Raw genomic sequence first — 24838 nt, 5'->3', positions numbered from 1 at the left:
AAACTCCACCATAAGCCTTAAGGACTTTCATATTCCATAATTCAATTTATAACAGCTTCAGTTACCATAAGAAGTGTCCTTATAAAAATGACATCCAAACAATCCCTACATATTTCTGCACCATAAATTCCATGTGAAATTCACTCAGTTTTAGAGTCAATTCAAGATTCTTTGATCAGGAGTAGAGATTCAGCCTGGTAGCTTCAAGTTAAACTGTGTTATTTCTGTACTTTATGTATCATTGCTGACTATAAAAATTGTAGAATAAGAACTTAACTGGAAATTCCCTGGGGAAGTGTTTGAGACAGAATGCAGTATGTTCATGTGTAGCTATATTGCCTCTACTCTGGTGACAGAAAGAAAAATATGTTTTTTTCGGTAAACTGAATGCATATCTCTCAAAAGTCTCACAGGGAATGGTTATTTATAACACTGAGCTGCCATTTTAGGATGGGAACTTTTTTTTTTTTGTCTGCCACCAATAATAAGGATTCCAGGCAGCAAATCGGATCCCATAATGAATATTTTACCACTTTTGTTTTTGTCAGTGTTTTAGAAGTTAAACTTGAACTTCTGTTGAGATAGTAAGGCTGAAATTTGGACCAATTCTGGCCATTAAAACCCCTGGTTCTGAACATATCAGGTCTGTAATACATAGTTGTATTGGTTATCAAAAAACCCTTACCTGTGGACAGCTGTAAACCGATTTACTTATTACTGTTCTTAAATCCCCACAGGCTGAAAGAGAAATGAAAGATGTCATAGCTCTCCCCTTTTTTTTTTATATTTGTGGTGTATCTGATCTGTGCCTCAGCCCTTCAGTTATGATTTTACTGTGCACTATTTACTAAGCACAGGTAACAGCAGCCTTCCTTGTATACTCCCAATCAAAATCAAAGGACCTTCTGTATGTTGGGGATATTCTGTTATTAAACCCCAACATTATTAGTTTTTCTTTCCTTTTGACAACAGAAATAGGAACGTGTCAGTGAGAGAAACTCTTCAATTATCTGGACTTTTTTTTTTGAAGGGTAGATCTGAGCCTTCTGAACCTTATCCTATTTTTAATAGTTTGCTACAAATAGGGAAGAAGTGGTTTGGCTGCTTGCCAAATCCTCCAGATCCAACTTAAACACCCCTTCTCTCTCACTGGCTTTGTCTAGACAAGGATCTGTAGGGGGTTTGCCTGCAAATGTTTGCTAAACCTTTCTAACCTGGGTGAAAATTCAGGCACTTTTGAGGCAGATTGCCTTTAACAAATACTGATCTGACCCAGCTAAAACTTCCCAGATGTCCATGGCCATGGTCAGCCACTGAAGCAGTGACTGTGAGGGCACCAGGCATTACTGCCGAAAGCGTCACCTTGGTGGATTTTTCTCCCTCCTAGTGCAGTGTCAGCTCAAGGTACCACTAAATGCTCTTTGAACTAAGCCAGCAGATATTGCACTGAGGCAAATGAGGAGCACAGGCATCCACTGCACGTGACTCGGACAGCAAATAAAAAGATCTTATTGTGGTGGCTGTTTGATCAGCTTAGCAAAATCCATAGACCTCAGCAAGGGTTTTTGTCCCGAGGCAGAACTGCAGGACTGTTCCTGAACCAAGTATGTGGGGAAGGAAAGGCCTCAAAGAACATGGGGGCCCATTCGTGCAGCTGGAGAGGACATTCAGAAAAAGTGCAAACGATGCTCTGTCTTGCAATGTGCAGCATCCTCAGGGCTTCATTGAGGCACCCTTCATGCAGCCAGACTTTGGGTCTCCCAAAGGTCATATTCAAAGCCTGCAGGTACCCTGCTTGTAGAAGCTGTAAATGTTGAGCTGAAGGTCAGTTTCTGTGTTTTACTGTGAGTTCCTGGTCTTTTTCTTGAAAACACACCTAGTTATTAAATTCTTATCACAGGTACTTGCTCCTAAGCATTAGAGGATGTTTATAGTCTCTGTCCACTACCATTGCCCTTAGGATCCCAGTATATAGAAACAGGCTTTGTGAGGACCTTATATAAGGTTTTTCTTTCTTATGAAGAATCTCACTGATGTGAGTGGGGAGATGTTTATCACTGCCACACAGAAACCCTCCTGCCAAAGAGAAAATTGCTTGCTGACAACCAAAGCCGGAGGAACAGAGAGAGATGGATCTATGGAGGAGCAAACAAAGGGAAAGGGAGACGCCAGCCCCGAGACAGATGTGGTTCTTTTCCAGTGTGAAAGCCACACTTATTATTTTTGGAGTCTAAACAGTTACATGATGGGACATTCTCTTGACCAGTATTTACCTCATTTTTAAAATACAATTTTCATTATGTGTTAGAGCTCATACAATATTCATAAATACAAGTGTCTGCATTGCTTTCCCTCCGACCTAGCCTTCATGCTGCTGAAGTAGAAATAAGATTTTGTTCTTGTTGTTGTTCTTAACTTGCCATAATGTTTGCAAATAATACTTGCTGGCTTTGCAGATTTGTAGAAGGCTGGATCCTCAGATCACACCTTCACTCCAGAATGGAAAGAATGGGACAAACAAAAGGGAGGAGTGGAGGGGGGTAACCTTTGTTTCTTTGACAGAGATAATTGTCGCTCCAGCATGAAATTTTGGCTCACCCTGTGTTTTGAGCAGGTGGACAGATTCTTTGAATCCCTGCCGTGAAAAAAAAACTTACATGATTCTATCTCCTTGCCTTGAATTAATTAAGAGGTTTTAAAATGTTGGAACGTAAGGCTGGAAATATTACACTTTTCTGCTTTGCAAATATATCTGAAAGCTTAGCGCCCAGTGAAACATGCAGAGTCATCTTATAAAAACCTGAAGTGCATCCATATTTTTGGCCAAATTAAGACCTGATGTTTAAGCAGGTGCAGCTTCTCCTTTGTGTGGATAGGGTTTGCCATAAACTGCAGCCTAGAGTTATTGACATTAAAAAGCAGGTGGAATAAGTTTATCCTGTTTTAATTGGACTATAATATTCTCTCATTAGAAGACAAAGCAACCACCTTGGCATCACAGGCACAGAAATCATAATGACTCTCTGCTTTCCAGAAAGGCTAGAAAGCTGCTGCTCTTTTCTTTTCTTGTCTTTTGATCAGGTATTTAGAACAGAAATCTCCCATTATGCTTCTTTCTCTCACAGACCTGATGATTTTTAATATAATTTTTCGACGAGCTATGAAGTCTGAGCTTTTTTCTGGAAGAAAAGAGTAACCATTGTCCCTTGGTGACTACTCAGGCATGTCTGCAGCTTCTGTTGCTCTACCCAAATTAGCTTGACCTGAGACAGTGGGCAAACTCTTGAAATACCGTACAGTCTTTCTCTGAAATAAGAATCCACTGGTGGCATTTAATTTATGTAGGGTTTTTTTCTATGTACAGATATTTATACTTTTTTGATACTGATGATATCTGAAAGGCGAGAAATGGTTTGAGTGTGAACAAAGCAACTGAGACTCAGGGGATCAGTGTCCTCCTCCTCCCCACCACCACTCATTTCTCATCTGACTTTCGAGCAAGTCATTTACATCTCTTTTCATGAGTTTCCCTGTGCATGTAAAGGAGGTTTTACTGCTACTTCAGAATAATTCATTAATGATACTAATATTATTTCCTATAGTCACCTGTATTGTTCCATTGGGATACAGACTCTGTGCCTACGTAGTAACTGGCAGGAGAAACCCTGTTATAATTTGGGCTCTTTAAATGTTTGTAAGTATCCAGCTAGTAAAAGCTTGTTTGTATAATCTACCCTGCCACACACACAGATGTGGCACGTGATCTGGCAATGAAACACTTCAGGTAGAGGGTGATTCTCCAGCTGTCACCTATCATGTGTCTGCCTGTGTTCCACTTTCAACCTCCCTTCCAGTGGTAAGTAAGAAGACAAACACTCCCATTTATAGCAAGTACAGGCTACAGACACAGAGTGCATATGTTTCCAGTTTCCATGCTACAACTGCAATGAACAACCACTTCTCCTGACCTCCTACGGTGCTGTGTTCTCTCCACTCCACATAAGGACAGAGAAAACTCAGTGTTTCTTTGGAGTCCTTCAACACCTTTCAAGTTCAGCCCCTTGGCAATTAATGGACGGCTTGAAAGCTTGCTAGAAAATGTGGTTCTTTAGCACTGCAGCACTTCTTCATTTAGTACTTTGCAAGTGAGTTGTAAAAATTTGCCCTGGAGACAGGGAAATGCAAATATAAATTAGATGGAGCACTAATAACATTACATTACAGAACAATGCAAACCATTTTGGACACCCCACAGAGAAGAAATCCATGCATTCCTTTCTGAATCATCTTTATGGAAATTTCTGTAAACGTGCTGTTATTAAAAGAGAGTAGCAATTATTTCCTTCTTTGGTTCATCAGTTGCAGGGAGGGGGAGAATCGGCAAGGGAATTAATTTTGTTTTCTTCCCTCTTCTTCTCTTTTTCCTCCATGTGCTTGTTGGAGAGTTCTCACATGACAGGAACTGACAGTGTGGAAGCCTCTGCTGGTAGAAGAGAGCAAGAAGGACAGGAGAAGTGGTCAACATCGTTACAGATGGGGCTCTGTAGGTGGAAGTAGTTAAGAGAGTAGCAGAAGCGGACAAGGTTGCAGCTAACAAGGCTACTCAGGAAGCCAAAGCTATTAAGATATGTTGACATAACATTTGCAAGCTTCACAGGGGCCATCATTATGAATTAGATTTAGTATTGATCAGACAGTTCAGCATCGGGGCTGGAGGAAAACTGGACACAGAGTTCTTTACAAAATTGGCACTTCAGATTCTGCCTTCTGATTAACACCGAAGATCAGAAACCCCCCATCTCCGCACTGACCTCAAATCGTGTGACTGCTGTCCTCTTCCTGAGGGCAGGCAGAAAGTTGCAGTCATTTGGAGCTGGTACAATCTTTCAAAATTGCAGTTGCAGTCATAACAAGGACATTAAAAACGTGTCTGCCTGTAAGATACACGTTAAATCCAACACGTCTGCAAATGCTAGCGACTCCTTGCTAATGAGGCCTACTGGAGATTTTGCAAGCGTATCATTCAGGATGAAACCCGGCTGGCTGCGTGTTGCAAGGTGTACCAGGGAAGGGGTCTGGTGATTTAACACACAGGGAGAAAGCAGCTTGTGAGGCTCATGAGATCAAAGGGGATTCCGGCCTTATACTTCAAATTATACGCCCTCTCTTCTAACATTCACCTTTTGCTGTGCAACGCCCATGCCTTCCTCTTTTTTTCTCTTTTATTTTTTTCATTCCGTTTGTTTCAGCAGTGTATTTTCATGCCTTTCCAGTAAGCACCACCAGAGCAGAAAATACCTGAGGTTTATAAGGAAGCCACAAGTAATTCACTGCAGCTGAAAGTTTCTTTGTCCAAAACGAAGGTTTCGCTGCCCTCTCTATCACTGGCCAGTGTTTAAATTCCCTAAGAAAATTGCTTCCAACAGTTTGAAAACCTGCTCTGCACCAGCCTCCCACCTGGGCCCCACAGCACGCAGGGACCAGGTGGTCTCACCATGCTGAACCCCACACAGCAGAGGGAGATGGTGGTGATCCACCTCACCCTGCTCCTGTCACCCGGTAGCCAAATATCCCTCCTGTGGTTCTTGAGACTGGTTCAGACTTTTTCCCTTGCCAAACTGACCCGAGTTCAAGCCCTCAATCTCTGAGGCGTGTGCAGGAGCGTGATGGTGCTCCCGCTGCTGGCTTCTTGCTCATGTAAGAGAACAGCGGCATTGTCCCAGGCATGAGCTCCGTGCCACTCCTTTGCCCACAGCCCTTCTGGGTGGTTGGCCTTCACGTCTTACCACATGAACTGTACATCATGCTAGTCCCCTTTCTACACTTCTCAAAGCATGGTTTGTTTGGGAACCCTGAACACCACACCGGCCGTGTAGGGGTTGTATGCTGTCTCCATGGTGTCCCCCTGTGGCTTGCTCTTCTCACCTCTTCCCATTCCCAGAGGTGGCACAGGTCCTCTGTGTGGTCCCTCAGGCAGGACTGGTTCTGGCCTTTCCTTCCACCTTTCCCTTCTCCCTTCTGGACTGCTGCCTCCAAACAAACATATAAGCGTTTTAAAATGCTTCATGTCCACTGGCAACCAAGAGTCAATCTTTGCTCTCAGGCAACTGTGATCTGCTACCAGGTCTCTGGAAGCAGCGGCTGTTAAAACTGAGAAACCCCAGATGCCATGTCAGCATTTAGAAATTAATGCTTAAAGAAGTATAACCTCCCTTTTCCTTACCAGTGAGGAGAGATAAAGCTCCACAGACATTGAGACCCTGCTGGATTTAGCTCCAGTTCCTGAGGATCTTGCCAGGCTATTGCCACTGCCTTCATCTGCTCCTCCAACCTCTGCCTGCAGGAGAAAGCATCTTCCCAGTGTCGCTTCCCACCTCTCAGGTCTCTGATGGGGACAGGAAAGTGGGAAATGCTGTTTGGAAGGCACACAGAGGAAACCAGGGCTGCTCCGGGGTCCTAAAGGGCAGCTCGAAAGGAAATTAAACATTTTAATTAGGAGGGACTGACTGTCTGCTGATCCCAACAGCATCAGGCTTCAATAACCCTTATGGGGTATTTTTAAACATCCCCTTGGAGATCACCTCCCTCCACCGGCGAGCCGCCGTGATGAATTGTTGTGGAAAGGGGAGGGGAAGCAGCAGGCGAGCGGGGGACAAAGGCTGGCAGGGGGGAGAGGGGCAGCTGGCGTCCTCCCGCCGCCCCATTGTGGCGGGGCGAAGAGGGGTGCTCGAGTGCCCGACCGCAGAGAGGGCCGGGAGAAAGAGGCTCTTTAAGTGAGACTATTCAAGCCTTTATGTCTCGTCTCTTCACCCGCAGTGCCCCAGTAAGGAGCGGAGACTGCCCATAAATTGCAGTTTAAATCCATAATACCCCTGCACTAAACTGTCATCAAATGGTTACAGGTAAAATAATGAGACAAAAATGAAGGCTGGAGAAGGATTTTTATTGCTTTTAAAAGGTCTCTCTTGCAAGATGCTTGCCTTTTTTTTCAAAGACGGTGCTGAAGAGTATTAAGAAGGCGGAGGGAAATAGAGCCCCCACATTTGAAGTGGGGGAAAAAACAATACTTTAATCACCACTCCTATTTATAACGTAATCTTTCTTACATTTTGTTTCAGGGTGTTTTATTCAGTACATCTTTCGCAACCATTTCTCTTTTGACTTTCTGGAAGATTATGCTAAATGTCAAAATGTCTCTATGGGCTCATAAAATAATGCCATAATAAAGCATCATTTTAACTTAGAATGGGTAAAACAACCTATAAAATAAAATGGAACATTTTGACATTAATTGAAAAAGTTACCTGCTTTTCTAGTTTCAGCAGATTCATGTCAGCATTAAAAAAAATAAATTAGGTTACAGTTTATTACAACATGCGATGACCTTTAAGTAATTTTATAGCACTTTATGGTTCTGTTGCAGCCTTCTAATCAGCATTGTGTCTGACGGAAATGATAAGCAGACTTTCTCCTTCCTCCAAAGTTCTGTTAATTTTAATCCTTATGCACAGAGAAGGATTCCTGCTGCAGCCAGGTGAGTCAGTTTATTTTATTTATTTGAGTCTTGTAATGTCCTTTTGATTATTTTTTTTACATTTATTAACATTTGAGAGATTCAGAGCTGTTTTATTGCCAACTAAATGTGAATAAAAACTAAATGTGGCCACTGCAGCATTCAGACCTGTTCGTCTAACTTTGAACACCAGTTAGTTCTGGAAGAAAGTGTGCATAATTTTCCATCAGAAGACTTTCCTGTGCTAGCTGCCTTTCATACAATGAATGTACCCTCAAGGTAAATTTATACTGACACACGTTTACAAAATGTACAACACTGCACAAGCACATACACAGAAACACACACTAGGAGAGTATTTTAATAAGGCTACAAAATTATTTTAGAAAGTCTCTGCAGAAAGACACCCTGCAAGTTTTCCTAAGTGGGTTTTGCAAATTATTTTTTAGAAAAAAGGAGAGAAAAATACATTAACCAAATGCTTCTAGCTGAAATTAAAATGTCCATGATACATTGCTTGAGGATAATAAATTTACCCCTTCTGTTTTTCCTGTGATCTAGTTATAACTGTCTTAGAATATAACAGAAGATAAGTGATTTAAATTAAAGAGGTCAGAACTGAACATTTTGGATAGTTCAATAAAAAGGAAAAGACAAAGGTGACAAAAAACAGCAAAGCAAAGAACCGAGGAACCAAAAAGCCAGCAAGGGACTGGTGCTGCTGCCTTCTTGGTACAGGCTGGTAACAGTTTGTAAGCCAGGGGAAACTTCAGCTGACTGCTTAGATCGGTTTTCTTCCCAGCATATATCTCACCGTTTCTGTTCATGTGTTAGATCTATTATTATAAAGCATTGTAATTTCCACTGTCATACAACTAAGAGAAAATATGTCTAAAGCTTAGCAGTAAGAACACGTAATAGTTTAGGTTCTATTGTCGTCGTTAATCTGCTGAAGCATTTAATTCCTTTTGTTATAATGAAAATACTATATTTCTGTTATCGTGTCCAGAGAATTCTGGTGGAAATTATAAGTTTTCTCAGACAAAGTTGTGTTTGACTATTTCTCTGATGAGGTGAAAGGTCAATTTGCTTATAGTTTCCATGCTTCATTAAAATTCAGCTTCTGTGCTGTGTAATGTGGGTAATATTAATTTTCTAAACATTGATGTACAGCAGCTGCTAACTAATTTCCATAATGGTTGTTCTATTCTAAGGGCATTAAACCTGAAACAAGGTGGATCCAAATGGAAAAAAATGTAGATGATTACTGGCCATCTGCCAAAAAGACGCTTGGGGACATGAAATTTCTGGAATCACTGAAGGTTCATTTTGATCAAATATTCATATTCTGAGCCATGTGTCAACAATTTTACTGTTTAAAGACAAGGAGGTTGTGGAGGGGAATATTGACACCATCCTTCACGTGGGAGTTTGCTTTCAGACTTCTTATATAAAGGAGAATATGTTGTTAAAGAAGAATGGAGTTAACATTAAGAACATTAAGTTGTGTTCAAAGGAAGGTGCAAAAGTAATGAAGACACGAATTTCTTCCTTTGGGAAAAAAGAGTGTGGGGCAAGAGAGGTCATACTAATGCACTCAGCTTTGAAGTCAAGCATAACCATATGCATGACCATTTGGGAAATGCTTCATGTATTTTCATTTCCACAGATTCATTATACTAATGCCAGTAGACAGGACTATGTTTTTTAACTGAGGGAGCCACAGTCCTACATTAATAGACTCACAAGCCCAGGTGGAGTCCCAGACCTGGGGACTTGAATTGGTAAACCAGGCAACATCTTCTGATTGCATCCACTCCATGACCCCCTGCTGCTCGCCTCCTGAAAGACAACTCCTTCTGGTAGAAATCGCCTGTGCATACCGTTTGGTCCCGTTTTGCTTATTGCCAAATAGTTCACCAAGATCCACCTGCGATCGGCAATGAGTCCCTCTAGCAGACTATTTTTCTATTCCTGAGCATTTCACGAACCGCTCGTCATTTTCTCCAGTGGATTTGATAAGCGATGTTACTCAAATACACATCAGCTCACGAGCTGTGCAGAGTGTGGTTGTGCGATTCGTCTTCATTACTGCTCCAGTTTGACTGCACGTCTTGGTTACGTGGTGCCGCTCATGACGGAGGGTTTTCTTCCTGGTAAACTGAGCCAAAACGTGATAAACAGGGAAGATCTGTGCCCAAACAAAATGGTGATAAGGGCTGTTTTGCCAGTGGAGGATCGATTAAAGCTCCACCTATGCTAGCCCTGCTTTCTTGTCCCTTCCACTCCCTCAACGTATGTGCTATCAACATAAAAGCATGGAAAAAAAATACTAAAAAGCTACAGATTAAGGAATTCCTACCACTGGGGGGTCCCTCTGGTCTTACTAAATGCCATTCTAACTGCTGTTTTCCTCAGTAAGGGTAACAAGAAGGGAACCAAGACAGGATTAGACATTTGGGGGCTGTCCCTAGAAGGAGACAATAGCATTCCCAGGGTTTATTAGCTTGTATTCATTGCAGAGATAACCCACCTTGCGCATAAGACCATAGGCAGAAATGAGATTTTATACCTACCTGCTCCTGACTGTGCAGACCCATTCTAAATTGCCAGGGGTTTGCATGTGGGAAATGTCAAATACGGCTTGGCAGTGGTCTGATTTATTTTTCACCTTTAATTTCCCTCCTGTCTAGGCTTCCCTGATTTCAGCCCTGTTCCCCCTCCCTTATCCCTACCCCATCAATGCTTAGGTCAGCCACTGATAGGATTTGGCTATGTGTAAACCATGATGAGAAAGTTTTAATGAACATCAGAAACAACTACCCAGCCTGCCTGGGAACTGCACTTCTGAATACTTCTGTGGTCTTCTAACTCATTTGTGAAGGCCTTTCCCTGCACATGTGCAGGTTGAATTGGGAAGTTTCTCCATCTCTTCATCTTTTTCTCTAACCTAGACAGAGTTGTGTGTTGCAGTGTGAGACATAGGCTTCATACTCTATGCCCTTAACAGAGCAGCAACAATCTGGCTCTTCTGATGCAATACATGTCAACGAGATCCCCATGACAAATACCTTAAAAAGCCTTTATGTTCTGGTTTTATAACATTAAAATGCCAAGCTGATTGCAATGGCGCATCTAGACCAGCTCTGTCTGGTCTAAAGCAAGATTAAATCAAGGTGAGAACCAAGTGACATTTCAGCTTCCAGTTGTCTTAGTGACTTAGCTCAGTGGCTTCCTAAGCCAAAAACTGAGTTTGCACCTTTGTGATTAATAGTCCTTGATGGATGCTTCTTTTGTTAATTTATCTAACTGCCTTTTCAACTGCTTTATACTTGAGCCCCAGTGAAATGAAATGGGAAATGAAGACTGTCTTTACTAATGAGAATCCTCACTCTCTGATTATTTTTTCTATATTAATATCATTTAAACACAAGTATAACACTTTTTGTTCTAATCTTTCAGAAGGGCTCATTTCTGAAATTAGGAGAAACATTACAATTCCTAGCCAAAAATGTAGTATTTTAGGAAATGTAGACATTGTTGTAAATAAGGGCTTTGAACAAGAGCAAGAAAAAAGAATTATTAGCTTTAGATATAACACTGTACTGAAAGATTATCATGTAGAAAATTAATGACTGTGTTTTAGCTAGCTGAACTGACTGTCCCCTTCTGCCCTCAGAGTGGCCGCTTGATTTTAGACCTGTTAAGAGCACTGCATAGAAAATTAAAGCTACCTGTTGGGATGAGCCTGAGGAAAGGGCAGTGGACAGGCAGGGCTGGGGACACTGCTCCTGCCCAGCAGGGCTTCATCTCCATTGCTCTCTCCAGATGCAGAGGATTTGGGGACCACTCCCCACCAGCCCTTAATCCACCCCCTCTCCCCCCAGGGCAAGACAGATCCAGAAATAATGTCCCCATTTTATAAGTAGGAAAAACTGAGTTTTCAGTGTTTATCACAGGAAAATAAGAACGAGCCACGCGGGCATTATTTCGACAGAGAATAAATGAGCTTGTAATGCCAGCACCCGTTGCGAAAGTTATGCTCATGATCTACTCAAAACAGAGGTGTTATGGAAGGAGAGGGAGAACATGGTTTTGTGTTCTCCATTAAAAGTGTTGTTATGGTGCTCTCTGTACTGTTACACATTTTATTAGGATAATAATTTCAGTAAACTACATCTGGCTTTCCTGAGGGCTGTCCCCTCAGGTTAAACAGGCTGTTTAAAAATATCTCCCTGTTTTTTTAAATGTTCCTCCTTTTTATCTTCCTTTTGATGGCTTTTCATTTGAATTATTTCTCTTTTTTTTTTTAAGATTACATTAGCACGTTTTTCCCCTTAATTCTATAATCTTTTCAACTCTAGGCTCCTTTGTACTTTTTGCTTTTGTACCCTTTTCTTCACAAGTCCTTTTCATGTTTCCTCCCTTTTGTTTTTCCCTGGGAGCCTTTATTGTCATTTTATCCTTTATTTTTAGTCTTGAGCTATACAGTAGGAAGTAATGCTAAGAAAATTGAAAAGGAAAAAGCTGCATAAGCCACGTAGTAAAGAACAGTCATATACTGAGCCATAGGAGAACTTACAAATGAAGGCACAGTGGTGAAGCCCATATACTTTTGATCTCTGTGGTGCAATACCCATGAAAAATAAAACAGTGACATTTCCTTTAAAAAACAAAAAAGGCAGGCCAATAAACAAATAAAAACCCCACACCTGTGTGTGTCTATGACTTTGCTATAAAAATGGCCTGGAAATGGACCTCTTTGCAATGAGAATCTGAGCTAAATCCCTCACGCATTGAGATAAATCTATTTTTAAGGCACAGATGTGAGAGAATTTGCCTGGAGACTCCTACCAAGTGAGCAGAACCTGACAGTGACTGATTTTGGCTTGTGCTGGAAGCTGACTTACTGTTTTATGAGTTAACAACTTATTGTTTAAATGCTTTAATGCTGATTTATGCCAAGATTGTCTGCTTTGTATAAAGAGGTATAAAACCAGCTATCTTTTATATAAATCACATTCCTGATAAAGTCTCTTTTCAACTGAGGAGACAAACGTGGCCAATTAATATTGGGAATTTGACAGATTGTTGCCACCATTAAACGGAACTATCTCTGCGTGCATCACATCCCTTCCTCCTATTTTACTTTTCTATGCTGCAACTTAAATTGAAGAAAAATAGAAATTTAAGAGGGGGAGCTCCAAGCAGCATCTCCCAGGGACGAGAGCTACATGGTGTTGAGTCCAGGCTCCCAATCTCACCCACTATGCAGGTGTGAAGGGGAGCTGGGGACATCCAACACCTCCACAGATCACTGGGATTGGGCTCTCACTAGCTTTTATCTCTTCACCAGAGCTAAGAGAAAGACCTTTCTTCCTCTATTGCTCATTGGTTTTGTGCCCCCCCTTATAAATTGCTCCATTAGTGCTGTTGGTTCCCACCAAGCCCAGAGCCAGGGCCAGGGCAGGTCCAGCCTCTGGTCTCCTTGGCTGACCTACTCCTTCATCCCATCTGTTCTGCTCCTTTACTTCTGTTGTCTGCCTCTACCTTTGTACCAGAGCTAATTTTTAAGTATTCGATAGCATTAAGTATTATTAAGATATGTATGGCAAAACTATTAGCTGAAACCAAAGAACAGAATTGGGTTGTGGGGTAATGTCAAATCAAGCATTTTCTCATCAGTGTTTCAACCAGGCAGGATCAGGCAGGTTCTGGGTATATCTAAAGCAATAGAGAGGGTGCCTGGACTGGAATTCAGCTTTCAGTGTTGAGAGTGACTCACTAGCCCCAGCACTTGCAGCCAGCAGGGCAATGTCAAGGTAGAGCCAGTGTCCCATCCACAGGCTTGAGCTGGAGCTCAGGCTTAGGATTGTAACCACTCCACTGCTCATCCTTTTTTGCACCAGGTCACTGTGGGAGGCAAGAGGCACAAAATGTCCAAAAAAAAGTCTAAATGTCTGCCGCTATGGATGTGTGGGGCTGATGTGATCAGCAAGCTGCATCCAACTGTTCTACAAATATGTCCACCCCCCTCAAAAATCATAAATAACCATCTAAGTTAAATTCTTCCATCAGAAACACTGGCAGAATGATACTGTCATAAATTTTTATGGAGACATAACCAGGGATGATGAGTTCTTGGGTTGTGATGTTTATTAAAGTCTTTATTGGAACCTTGCAGTACAGTAACAAATTCTATCATAAAAGAAATTGGGCTGTTTCTAATCAGCAAAACAACACAAAACTGAGATATCTGAAGCAGACACATTTTTTTTCTTTTGATTTCCATTCCATGAAAAACTATGGATATCTTTCTGAAATTTTTTCAATCGTGCTGAATTTAGAGTAGTGAACTATTAAGAATGTGCTTTCTCCTGCCCTATGTATTTCACCACCTATTCTGTAATTATTTTGGTCTGCTTCAGAGGTGACACATCACTCTAGTTAATCTGAAAGTCTAAAATTTTCAATCGTCATGGCTTATAAACTCAAACATAGAGGGGACTGCTATGGATATTTAATATGTCTTCGTGTTCTATTCAGACTGTAGTGTCCTAAATTATTTTTCATTTGAGCTAGGTGTTTAGGGGGTTAAACTCAACTTTTTGAGGACCACGTAGTCGATCATAGGATCCTGGTAACCCTGCTTTCTGTGAGTGATGGTCCCATCACCTGTTCTTTGTCTTAGTGACTTTCATGGCCAGAGCTTTTGTCAGCTTTGTATGGCATCTTGGTGCCAGCATCTTGGTCCTTGGTGGCTGGTGCACAGCTGACGGCTCCAGTTTGCTCCTCATGGCCTCCCAGCAAGAGCTGGGGTTGGCAGCAGCCATGCCAGGGCACTGGCAGAGATAAGGCATCAGGAATGGGAAAAAAGGAGTACTTTGCTCAGAGGTCAGGGATGTTTGTGTCAAGTGCACAGGTAGGGGCATGCAAACCCAGAGTGAAAAGGGACAACCTGGTGCAGTGTAGAGATTGTGGGAAAGACGTGTTTCTTGGGGGAGAGAGGTGTCGGGGATCAGCAATGGGAAGTTCCTGTAGAGAAGGGAGAGAAGGAAGAGGGCTGAGTGGTGCAAAGGGCTGGAAAGTTTCATTGGTTTAGGGAGGTTTGGGGAGACTATGGAAGACTTTTGGTAGTGCTGGGTGATGGCATAGGTCTGCTCCCTCCCCTCTTCTCCCTGGGAATCTGTGCCCTCTCACAAATGGCGTTGGAAAGTGAGGGAGGGCAAAGACATGGAGATCAGCAGTGCAATGAGCCTGTCCCACTCTTCCCACCCTGAAGAAATTTCACCCCCCAGGACCACACCCTGACCCCAACCACAGGGCAGTGGCACATCCAGCCATGTTGGGAGAGAGAGATACCCACTCTGAGTGTAGCTCAGATGGCTTGGGCAGCCAGCTGCCATCCCTCCCTGGAGAAAGGACCAGCAAAGGCAGGCAAAAGGGCCCAAGCTGTGCCAGTCAGGGCCAATCATAATTTTACAGCCACTGAGAGTTATCCATCCAAGGCTCTGCGTGTGCCTCAATTTTGCCCCAGCTGATCTCAAGGTGAAAGGATGATTCAAAATGATAAACTCTGTGTGTGTATCTACTTGTAATAGGGGATATCTTTGAGCTTTGGAGACTGGCAGGTGAGCTGTGGAAAATCACTTTAAATAACACGAGATGTGGAAGCATATTTTACCTGTTTATCAGAATTTAATCTAAACCCATTTATATCTATTTCTGAATAGCTACAGATGCAGAATTGGGGCTTGGAATGAGTGGTGGTTTAGGCTGAGTGTATTTGTCCTCATCTTCCCCACAAACCCCTTCAAAATGCAAATCTGTGGAAAGAAGGTTCATGCTCACCCCAGCATGAACAAATGTTGAAGCTGCTGTCAGATACGCTGTCACATCCCCAGCCACAGTTTTGCATGGGTACACAATGCTCATTTTTCAGCCACAACTTTTACAATTTCCTGCCTAACACAAGCTGTGAAAGGGAATATTCGCCTTTGGCATGCAGATTTTCTGTTTACATGGGCAACTTTTATCTGGGAGACCAGGAGGGGTCCGTCCTCATCAGAATTTTATAAATTCTGCTAAGATTTTTTCATTACCATCTTAATAGTAATATGAATAATGCAATGGAGGTAACTACAAGTTTCCTTCAAACTTGTTGCAACACATAACAGTTTACAGCATGTAATAACAAATGTAACATATAGCAAAACTTCCATAGTTTTTCTTTTCTTTTTTTATTTTTAAGAGGCTGAAAAGCTATAGGGAGTTCTTGTGAGTATGTGCATTGGCATGGTATTCTTCAGTGGGGATTTCACTGGTTAATCCTTGCAGAGATCCACATGTTGTGACAGGGGCTGAGCATGAAAAGGAGCACATTGGAGAAAGTTAAGATGCTAAGGGACTTTTTTTTTTTCCCTGATATATAACAATTTAGTATTCTCATTGTGGTAGTATTATCTTCACGATGAGTAACCTACAGAGAATGTCTTTTCTTGCACTCTGTGACAGAGCTCTCTTGAACCTCCCTTGTGTCCAACATACACACACACAAAGACACCAAATGTTTTCTGTTGCAATCCCCACCAGCTAAACATTGTCTTTGTCCATGAGTCAGCTTTAGTGTAAATTGGAGAAGATTTTCAAAACTTGGGCTGAAACTTGGCGGGAGGGCAGCACCTTTTAATCAAGCAGAGGTGCCAATGTCAGCAACCTCTGTGTGGAGAAAGATGTTGAATTTTAAATTGGACACATGGTAGTCAACCAGGAGGCTCAGTTCTGGCCCAGAGATAGCATGTGAATGTGTCATTAAAAGCCTGACTTTTGATAATATTTATGTTTACCATTGCAGATAGAAAGACCTAGGAAATCATAGCAATATTTGCACGTTATTCTCTAAATATTTTCTCTCTACCACAATATAGTCGTACCCATAATTTACTGCCCTTTCCAACAAAAGACAAAACTTGCCTTTTCTTATGAAATGAGGTCAGGGGATGGAAGGCAGGGGCATAACTGACAAAAACGGAGAGAGGACAAAGTTGTACACTGAGGTACAAGGCAAGGCCAGAGCTTGCAGAGACAACAGAGAACTGGGGGATGCAGCAAGGGGGGTCCCCGCAGAGGTGGTGTAGGGAGAGGCATGAGGGAGCCAGACAGGACTAAACAGCTAGATTTGAGATGGTCCAGAGGGGAGGGAGTGTAATCAGTGTTAATTAATTACTCCATGTTTATTTTTACTCTGTTATTCAGTGCCCCAGGTGCTTTACTGGTAGAGAGGGAGGGCACACTAATAAATTGGTATTGCTGCTTATTATTATGTACTAATTTGTAGCAGCAGTTCGCAGGCTTTTTTTTTTTTTTAAAGCAAGTCAATAAAGATAATATTCCTCAAAGGTGATTTCCAGATAAGAAGGCAGTTTATCAGTACTCCCAAATTTCAGCCAGCTGTCATTAAGTGTGTCTCCTCGGCTTGTGAAGGGCTTTGTAGCTGGGTCAGGGCTGCTGGAGCCGGCTGCAAGGTTGCTAAGGGAACCGCTCCGTCCTGAGATTCTTCTTATGCATCAAACTTTCATCTTGCAAAATATCTGTAGGCAAATCACTGTGAGATGAATGCTAATATGCTGCACAACTGGGACAAGTGGGCTGAGCTAGCTAGAAGGACTGAGTCACATTTGTTTGATTTCATTTTCGTATTAGGTGTGTGCACAGATGCATAGCTAAGAAGACATAAATATATGGTATTACACAGGCATTTGTGCTTCTGAAATGTTGTACTACAGGGACTGTCATTAATAATATTTGACGTTTTGGGAGGGTGCTAGGTTGCTTTGGAATGTGCTGAGAAAAAAAAATCAATATAAATGTTACTAGAAGGACCTTAATTTTGAGGGGCTTTGGATCAGGCTGAAGTGCAGGCAATGTCACTGGAGCATTTCTGTCTAAAATGGGAGGCAACAGTCACTCAGACAAGTGATAGAGATTGAACTGCAGAACTCTTGGAGCTGAAAAATTTTGGCTAAAAGTTTGAAACAAACTTAACCTTAAGAAAAAGGCTATAAGCCCTTTAATGTGTGCAGAGAGTAGATCACATGTCTCTTTTTCAGGTCTCACTTTACCGGAGAGGTCCATAGATAGTCTAGCACACTGCACACCATTTATCTACCTCAAAAAGTGGAAGGGTTGAGTCAACCCTGCTGGGATTTAAACCTTTGTTTCCAGGGTGTCTGGATATTTCAAAGCTGATACTTAGACTACTAAGCCAACCCCTCTGGCTTAGTTCATTATACAGTGGAGCAGCTTATAGTGAACTCTGACCTATAGTGAAACTGTTGAAAGTGAAAATCTGTAATAGTTCCAATGATGGTGCTGGCTTCCAGCAAGACTATAATTGGTTTATAAACAACTGCAAAAGTTGTAGAATTTAGTATACTTTCTTTATTGCTTGGTGCAATTCTCTTGAATGCAATATTTAAATTTTACACAAACCTTCACCTTAAATTAGTCTTACATTGAAATGACATGTCTATGACAAGGGATACAGTCCATCCAGAGAGGACTGTGATTCCTTTTTTGCCCCAGAAGTTCCCTCGTGTTTCCAGCAACTAGTTAATGGGGTGATTTAAGATCAGTAAAAAATTAAAAATTAAATGCTTGAAAAGATTCCTTGTCAGCCAAGATCACTAGCCCTAAAGACTACAGGCTTGAAAGACCATTTGACTATTATAAATTGCTCAGCTTTGCAATTTCCAGGGGCACAGAAGTCTGCTACAGCATAGTCTTGTTTGTGTTTGTACTGACGAGTCTGAGATTGATGCAGTTCATAAAGACAAACAGATAACTTTCAATGGCTGACTCACATGAGCCTTCAGCAGACTGTAAAAAGTAAGTTTTAACCTACATCAGGATTAAGACCTTCAGCATTTCAAATTAGAGTAAATTAAGCTTTTGTCATATCATCTGGTCCCAGTGGAAAATTCGGTTTACAGGCAGAGTCTGGGCATGCTCATCCATATAGGGAAATAGGTGGTAGTGGAAGAGGGGATTATGCATTTTTCTTTGAAAACATGGTTCTTTGAAATTATGTAATTCAGAAAAGTGGCATTATTGTTATAGCATGATAATCTATGGATATAAATGAGGCAAGGTTTGTAGGGAGAGATAATCTTTTATTAGACCTAGCAGATTGTTGCAAAAAAACAGACAGCCTTTCAGCTATAAGAGCCATTTTTCAAGGCTGAAATAAAAGCAGCATCTTTGGTATTAAAGGCAATTGAACAGTTGGTCTGAGTTTAACTTGATTACGTTAAATAGTTAGACTATTTGGGTGAGAAAGTGATTGGTACTTGTGGAGCAGAAGAGCAGAGTGGGCAAGGAAAAAGTTGATAAGGTCATTGGCTCCTATTGGGTAAAAAGGTAAAAAGACACATAACTCATTGTCTCTGAAAGATGAGGGGGCTTGGGGAGGGAATTACGATTTTCAATAAAACCAGTCTCTCTATTTAGTCTATGATTTTTAGTATCCAGCAGGGTTGTGTGTTTTAGTTCCCACACTACTTTTCTGAATATGCTTTGTATCTCTCCCTGGAGGGTTAGGCCTGAGCAGTTGCAGATGGAGTGGCTATTTTGTGAAAAAAGTCCTTCTGCTAACTGGGAGCTTCTGTCCTTTACTGATGATCTCTGTGAGTTTTTCCAGTGTGTGGTTATTGTTATTTTACTGCCATGGAAACTGTGTGGATATCTGTCTCACTGGCTGGTGCGTAGTGTGTTCTGGGATGTGCTTGCGCAGGAGCCAGAGGTTTTGATGCTTCTGGAGTGGTTCATTTACCATGGTGGTCATGAAGGCCTGTTGGCAAGTCTCACATGTGTAGCTCAGATGCAGTAAGGTGCCTAGAGCCATTGAAATTTTGTTTGGAAGAGTGCTCACTTAGTCCACACTCCTGCTTAAGCAGGTCTGTTGCAAACACTAAATCAGACTTCGTGGATCTGTCTAGCCAAGCAAGTACGGAAAACTTGCAAAGACGGAGAGTCACCACCTCTTTGGAATGCCCTATTCTCCTAGTCATTCATGCTGAACTTCCAAAGCTGTGATTTGCTGTCATTGCACGTTTTTGTACCATCTGCTGTCTACCAGAAGACTTGGGCTCTGTTGGCTTTGTAACTCCCCTTTCAGGCTCTTGTAAGCCGCTCTTAGATTCTCCCCTTATGAATCCTCTTTAATCAGACTAAACCAGCCCAGTTCCTTCAATCCCTCTCATTGGCCATATGCTCCAAGTTCAAGACTTGGGGATCATAAGTGTGCTCACCAAACATTCCACAGCTTTTTGAGGGTTCATTCTGAGTCATCACCCATGTTGCTGATGAAGATATTGGACAGTATTAACTTGTTATCAAACCCTTGGGCACTCAGCTGCTGGCTGCTGCCTTGACCTTGAGCCATTGATTACTATCTTTTCAGCCTGGTGGCCCAGAAAATTTTCAGTTCATCTAGGAGTCCATTTGTCGAGCCTATAATTCTCCAGTTTATAGACAAGAATGATATAACCTCACATTTACCATTCTCCCTGCATTCATGCCATCAGTCCTTTCACCACAGAAAGAAATCAGGGTTTCTGATCACAGAATCATAAAAACATTGGAGGGTTTCAGTTGGAAGTGAACTCAAGGTCACATAGTCCAAACTCCTGCTCAGAGCACGGCTAACTTCAATACAGAGATCAGAATGGTCGGGGGCTTGTCCAACTGAGCCTATATATTTCTGGTCATTTCAGTGACCTAAATTGCTCTTGCTATATGTCTGTCTCTGCCTTTTTTATACTTTTGTTATGGTTTGAGAAAACCCGTAACAATCTATTGTCGTTTAGACAATTATTCTATCACCCAATGACCCCTCCCCACCCGGAAAGGGGAATCAACAAACACAACAAAACACAAGGTTGAAATATAAATAGATTTAATAGACTAAGACTAAATAATTAACAATAATACTAAAGAACCAGTATTAATCCCAATACTGATATAAGATACAAGAATTATACTCAGCCAATTCTATCAGCAGGAAGCCGTGCACTCCCAGAAGGGACAGCAAATGGCGGACACTGCGAGCGCAATGGCTTCAGGAGGAAGGGAAGGCCTCAGGGGTCCGGCACCAGGGCAAGGAGTTGTCTGGACCACTGCCATAAAGGGAGAGAGAGCTACGCAGCAAACTTTTCTAATTTATATTGAACGTGACGTTCATGGTATGAAATAATCCTGTTGGCCAGCCTGGGTCAAATGCCCAGGCCTTGCTTCTCCTTGTCCCTGCACCTGGCAAGGCTCAAAAACACTAAGACCTTGAATCCCACAGAGCCTGGCTGGCTATAAAGTAAATATTTTCACAAATTCAGACACTAGAGTCTTCTAGCAGTGCAATTTTCCCCAGCATTAGAAGAAATGTTAGTCCTGTGTCTCTCAACTCTGGACAACTTTCCCATTAGGCAGTAGCTCCCCACAGTCATCCTGGTGACTCTCCCCAAGACTCAGTTTAATATGTTATTATTTTCTCTACAGGGGAGAAATGACATGGTCAAACTGCTGTTCCAGATGTGACCTCACAAGTGTCAAAAAGAGGGAAATAATCACCAGCCCAACTTAACTTACTGGCTATCATCTTGTAATGCAGCCCAGGACTCAGTCCAATTTCATCTCCATAAACATGATTTGCTTTGATAAATCTGTTGACTGCTCCGGATTAACGCCTGTCCTTCATGTGTTCAGAAATGGATGTGCTCTACTATTTTCTGACTGAAGCGGGACAGATAAGCTTACAGTTCTCTAAATCTTCCTGGCCTTTCTTAAAGTTGGGTGTAACATCAGCCCAGTTATCAGGGAACTCCCCCAAACATCATGATTTTATTTTTCATGTGATTTTTCAGCCTCACAAGTGCACCAGCGTATCTTTCAGCACCTGCTGAGGAGTCCCATCCAGCCCTGTGGATTTCAATACACTGTTGGCTGTCCTCCTTCCCATATAGCACTGGTGTGCGCAGAGAACTGGAAGCGGGGTTTTCCTGACACAAAAAGACATTGAGTACGTCAGCCTTTTCTGTACTGCCCATCACCAGATTTTCTCCCATTCAGAAATGGATGCACATTTTCTCTGCGTTTCTTTTCACTTCTGTCATGCCTGTAAAATTGCATCTTGTTAGCTTTTATATTCCTCTCCAGTTTTAGCTCCAACTGGGCTTTGGTCTTTCTGGTTTTGTCCCAACAAGTCTGAGCAGTACTTTTATACTTTTCCTTTGCTGTCTGCCCTTGTTTCCACTTCTTATGTGCTTTGCATTTCAGTTCATTAAGAAGCTACTAGCTTAGCCAAATAGGCCTCCTGCCAAAAGTCTCAGTCTTCCTGAACAATGGCCTGAACAAGTGGTGCATGTTGATCTCCAGGAAACTTGCTTTGGGCAATGAACTTGGTGAGGCTGGAGGGGAATGAGGGTGGTGGTGGGAGGGAACGCGCTGCCAATTTGTTTTCCAAAGAAGGAAATATATTCCAACTTTCTTCAAGTATGGATGATAATTCTGTATTATTTTCAAGGCTGGGGTGTTACCCAGGCAGCTGCATACAACTGATGTGACTTTTTGAATGAGGAGACTTTGTATATGGTGATGTGGTGGTTTGGTTAAAGATAGGGTCTGTTTTCACAAAATTGTCTCACAGTTGGCAATTCTTTTTTGGTAGCCCTGGGGAACATTTGGGCAGATGTCGTAAGATTTCCTCAAAGCTAATACATTGGTGTTTCAGGATTTGAGTGTATACCCCAAACTTTTTGTTTTGTTTTAAATGATTGATTGGTGATTAAATGATTCCAGAGGTAGGTGCACTGGTCTTGGTTCTGGATGTATTTTATCTATTCTTTATGTTGCTGGTTGTGACTAAGAAATTAGTGTTTGTACAGAAAGTGATTAATGAAGCTGTGGTAGAAATCAATAGGGATTCTAGGTTTTCAGTCGAGACAATGAAGCTTTCTTAGGTTTGATGGTAGCTATTTAGAATTTCTTTTTCATAGTGACTCCTACAGCATATTATGGGGCCATATTGTTCTTCTAGCTGTCAAAATGTCTGAAGAACGTGTTTGTTATTGAAGGCAAAGTTTGGAGGACTAAGGGTAAAATGCATCTGCTGGTCTTGGTGTTGAGGTGCTCTTCCTATCCTACAGATGCTTCTCTTTTCCAGTCTGTGATTCTTCATTGGTCTGCAAGTACCTGCTACCTTTTTTCACTGCTAAATATAAACACAAAATTTAGAGTAATTGTTCTCTACTTGTTTTCAGCTTTGAAGAGCACTGCTTCTTTTTTGAACCTAATAAAAGATATATCTGTTTTTCTCTTCCAGCTTTATCAGTTGAACTAGTAAAATGTATTACTTATCTCTACAATCCTCTTCCTCTGTCTCAAAGAACATAGTGGAATGGATTTGAATAGCTGTTCCAATCTGTTCCTTCACTTGTGTCTCCTCTCCTTTAGTCATGTGAAGGGCAAGAATAACAAAATCACAGAATCACGGCATAATTTAGGTTGGGGGATTTATTGAGGTCATCTATTCCAACCAATTACTCAAAGCAGATCTAACTCAGGTTACCTAAAGGCCTTGTCCGGTTGTTTTAAATATCTCAAATTTTCTCCATTTTCCACAATTCCCTAAACTACCTGTCCCATGTTTTATTACTCACACTGTAGATCTTTTTTCCTTAATATCCAGTCAGAATTTACATCATTGCAACTTCTGTCTATTATTTCTCTCCTGCCACCTAGCAACTCTGAGAAATCTAATCCATCTTCTCTGTACACTTTCCCTAGGCAAACGAAGGCTGCACGGAGATCACCAGGTAGCCTTGTCTTCAGACTTCACAAATGCATTTCTCTTAACCCCTCATACATCGTGTGTTCCAGTACCAAATCATCTTGGCAGTCCTTCTCTGTCAGTATCTTTCTCATACTGGAGACTCCTAAACTGGATCCAGTAATGCAGATATGGCTTCACTCGTGCTAAGTATGGGGAGACAATAGCTTCCCTTCCCAGGGACTGAAATAAGGCTGCATGGCCTTTAGTTACATGAACCCTCCTTGGTTTTCTTGAACACAGGTGTGACATTGGCTTTTTTCCAGTCATTAAGAACCTCCTTTGATCACAGTCTTTTAGCGTGATGGAGGCTTTGAAATGATATTAGATAAACCTCTTGGCACCTTCACATGCATCCCATCTGGCCACATGGGTTTGTGTGTCCAGTTGGCTGAAGTGAGCCCTGACTTCATCTTCTTCTACTGTGAGTAATGGTTTGTCCACAAAGACTCTATTAGTAAACTCGGGAACTTGGGAGGTCAAATCTTTCTGATAAAAAATAGGTCAAAAAAAGAATTTAACACTTCAGTCTTTACCATGTCCTCAGTCACTAGGTTTCCTATCCCACTGAGCTATGAGGCCCACATTTTCCTTTGCTTTCTTTTTTGCCACCAGTATACATCTTGCTGCCCTTCACATCCCTTGCTAGTTTCATCTCAGTTGAACTTATTCTTAACTCCAACCCTGCAGGCTCATGCAGTATCTCTGTTATCACTCCTGGGTAGCTGTTCCCACTTCATCCTTCCATGCCCTAGCCTGCTGCCCTTGAGCTCAGTCAGGAGGTCCCCACTCATCCGTGCTGGCTGCCTGCTTCATTAGCTTGACTTCCTGCACATCTAAGTGGTGATTTCTGTGCTCTAAGGACGTTGTCCATGGAGATCAACCAGCTCCAGGTGGCCCTCCAGAACAAATAAGCAGTATTTATAAGAGCAAGTCAAATTCCTTTGTTGCAGTTTCATGTAGAAAAAAAATCAGGTCACTAAGGCTAGAGTCAAGAGATTAAATGTTGGAGGGGACTTGTGTTCAGAAGAAATCTTTCTTTTGGCTTCTAAATCTGAGAACCCCAGGCATCAAGCAAGAAAAAAATTTATATTATTCTCTTTTCAATTTATTTTCATCAAAATACTATTAATTATCTCTACTAGAAGAAACCCTCTTTCTATAAAAATGTGCAGTATGGAACTGACCATCAACTAAGAAGCCAAAAGTAATTCTCTCCAGGAGAATATTTTTCAGTTAAGACATCCTAACTTGGAAAACATCTTCTATAAAACTTTAAAAAATTGATGTGGGAGAGACAGCTATGCTAAGGTCTCTTACTTAGGCAGGCTGCTTCTGAAAAGTCTGCTGGGACCCTTTTTATTTGCCCTTGAAGTTTCCTTTCCCTTATGTTTACACATAAGTTTTACATTTTGAGTCTCAGTGACTTGTGAAGATGGTTAAAA

This window comes from Calidris pugnax, unplaced genomic scaffold (genome assembly GCF_001431845.1).
Source record: "Calidris pugnax isolate Ruff unplaced genomic scaffold, ASM143184v1 scaffold44, whole genome shotgun sequence".
Lineage (NCBI taxonomy): Eukaryota > Metazoa > Chordata > Aves > Charadriiformes > Scolopacidae > Calidris > Calidris pugnax.
Note: the sequence above shows the minus strand (reverse complement) of the source record.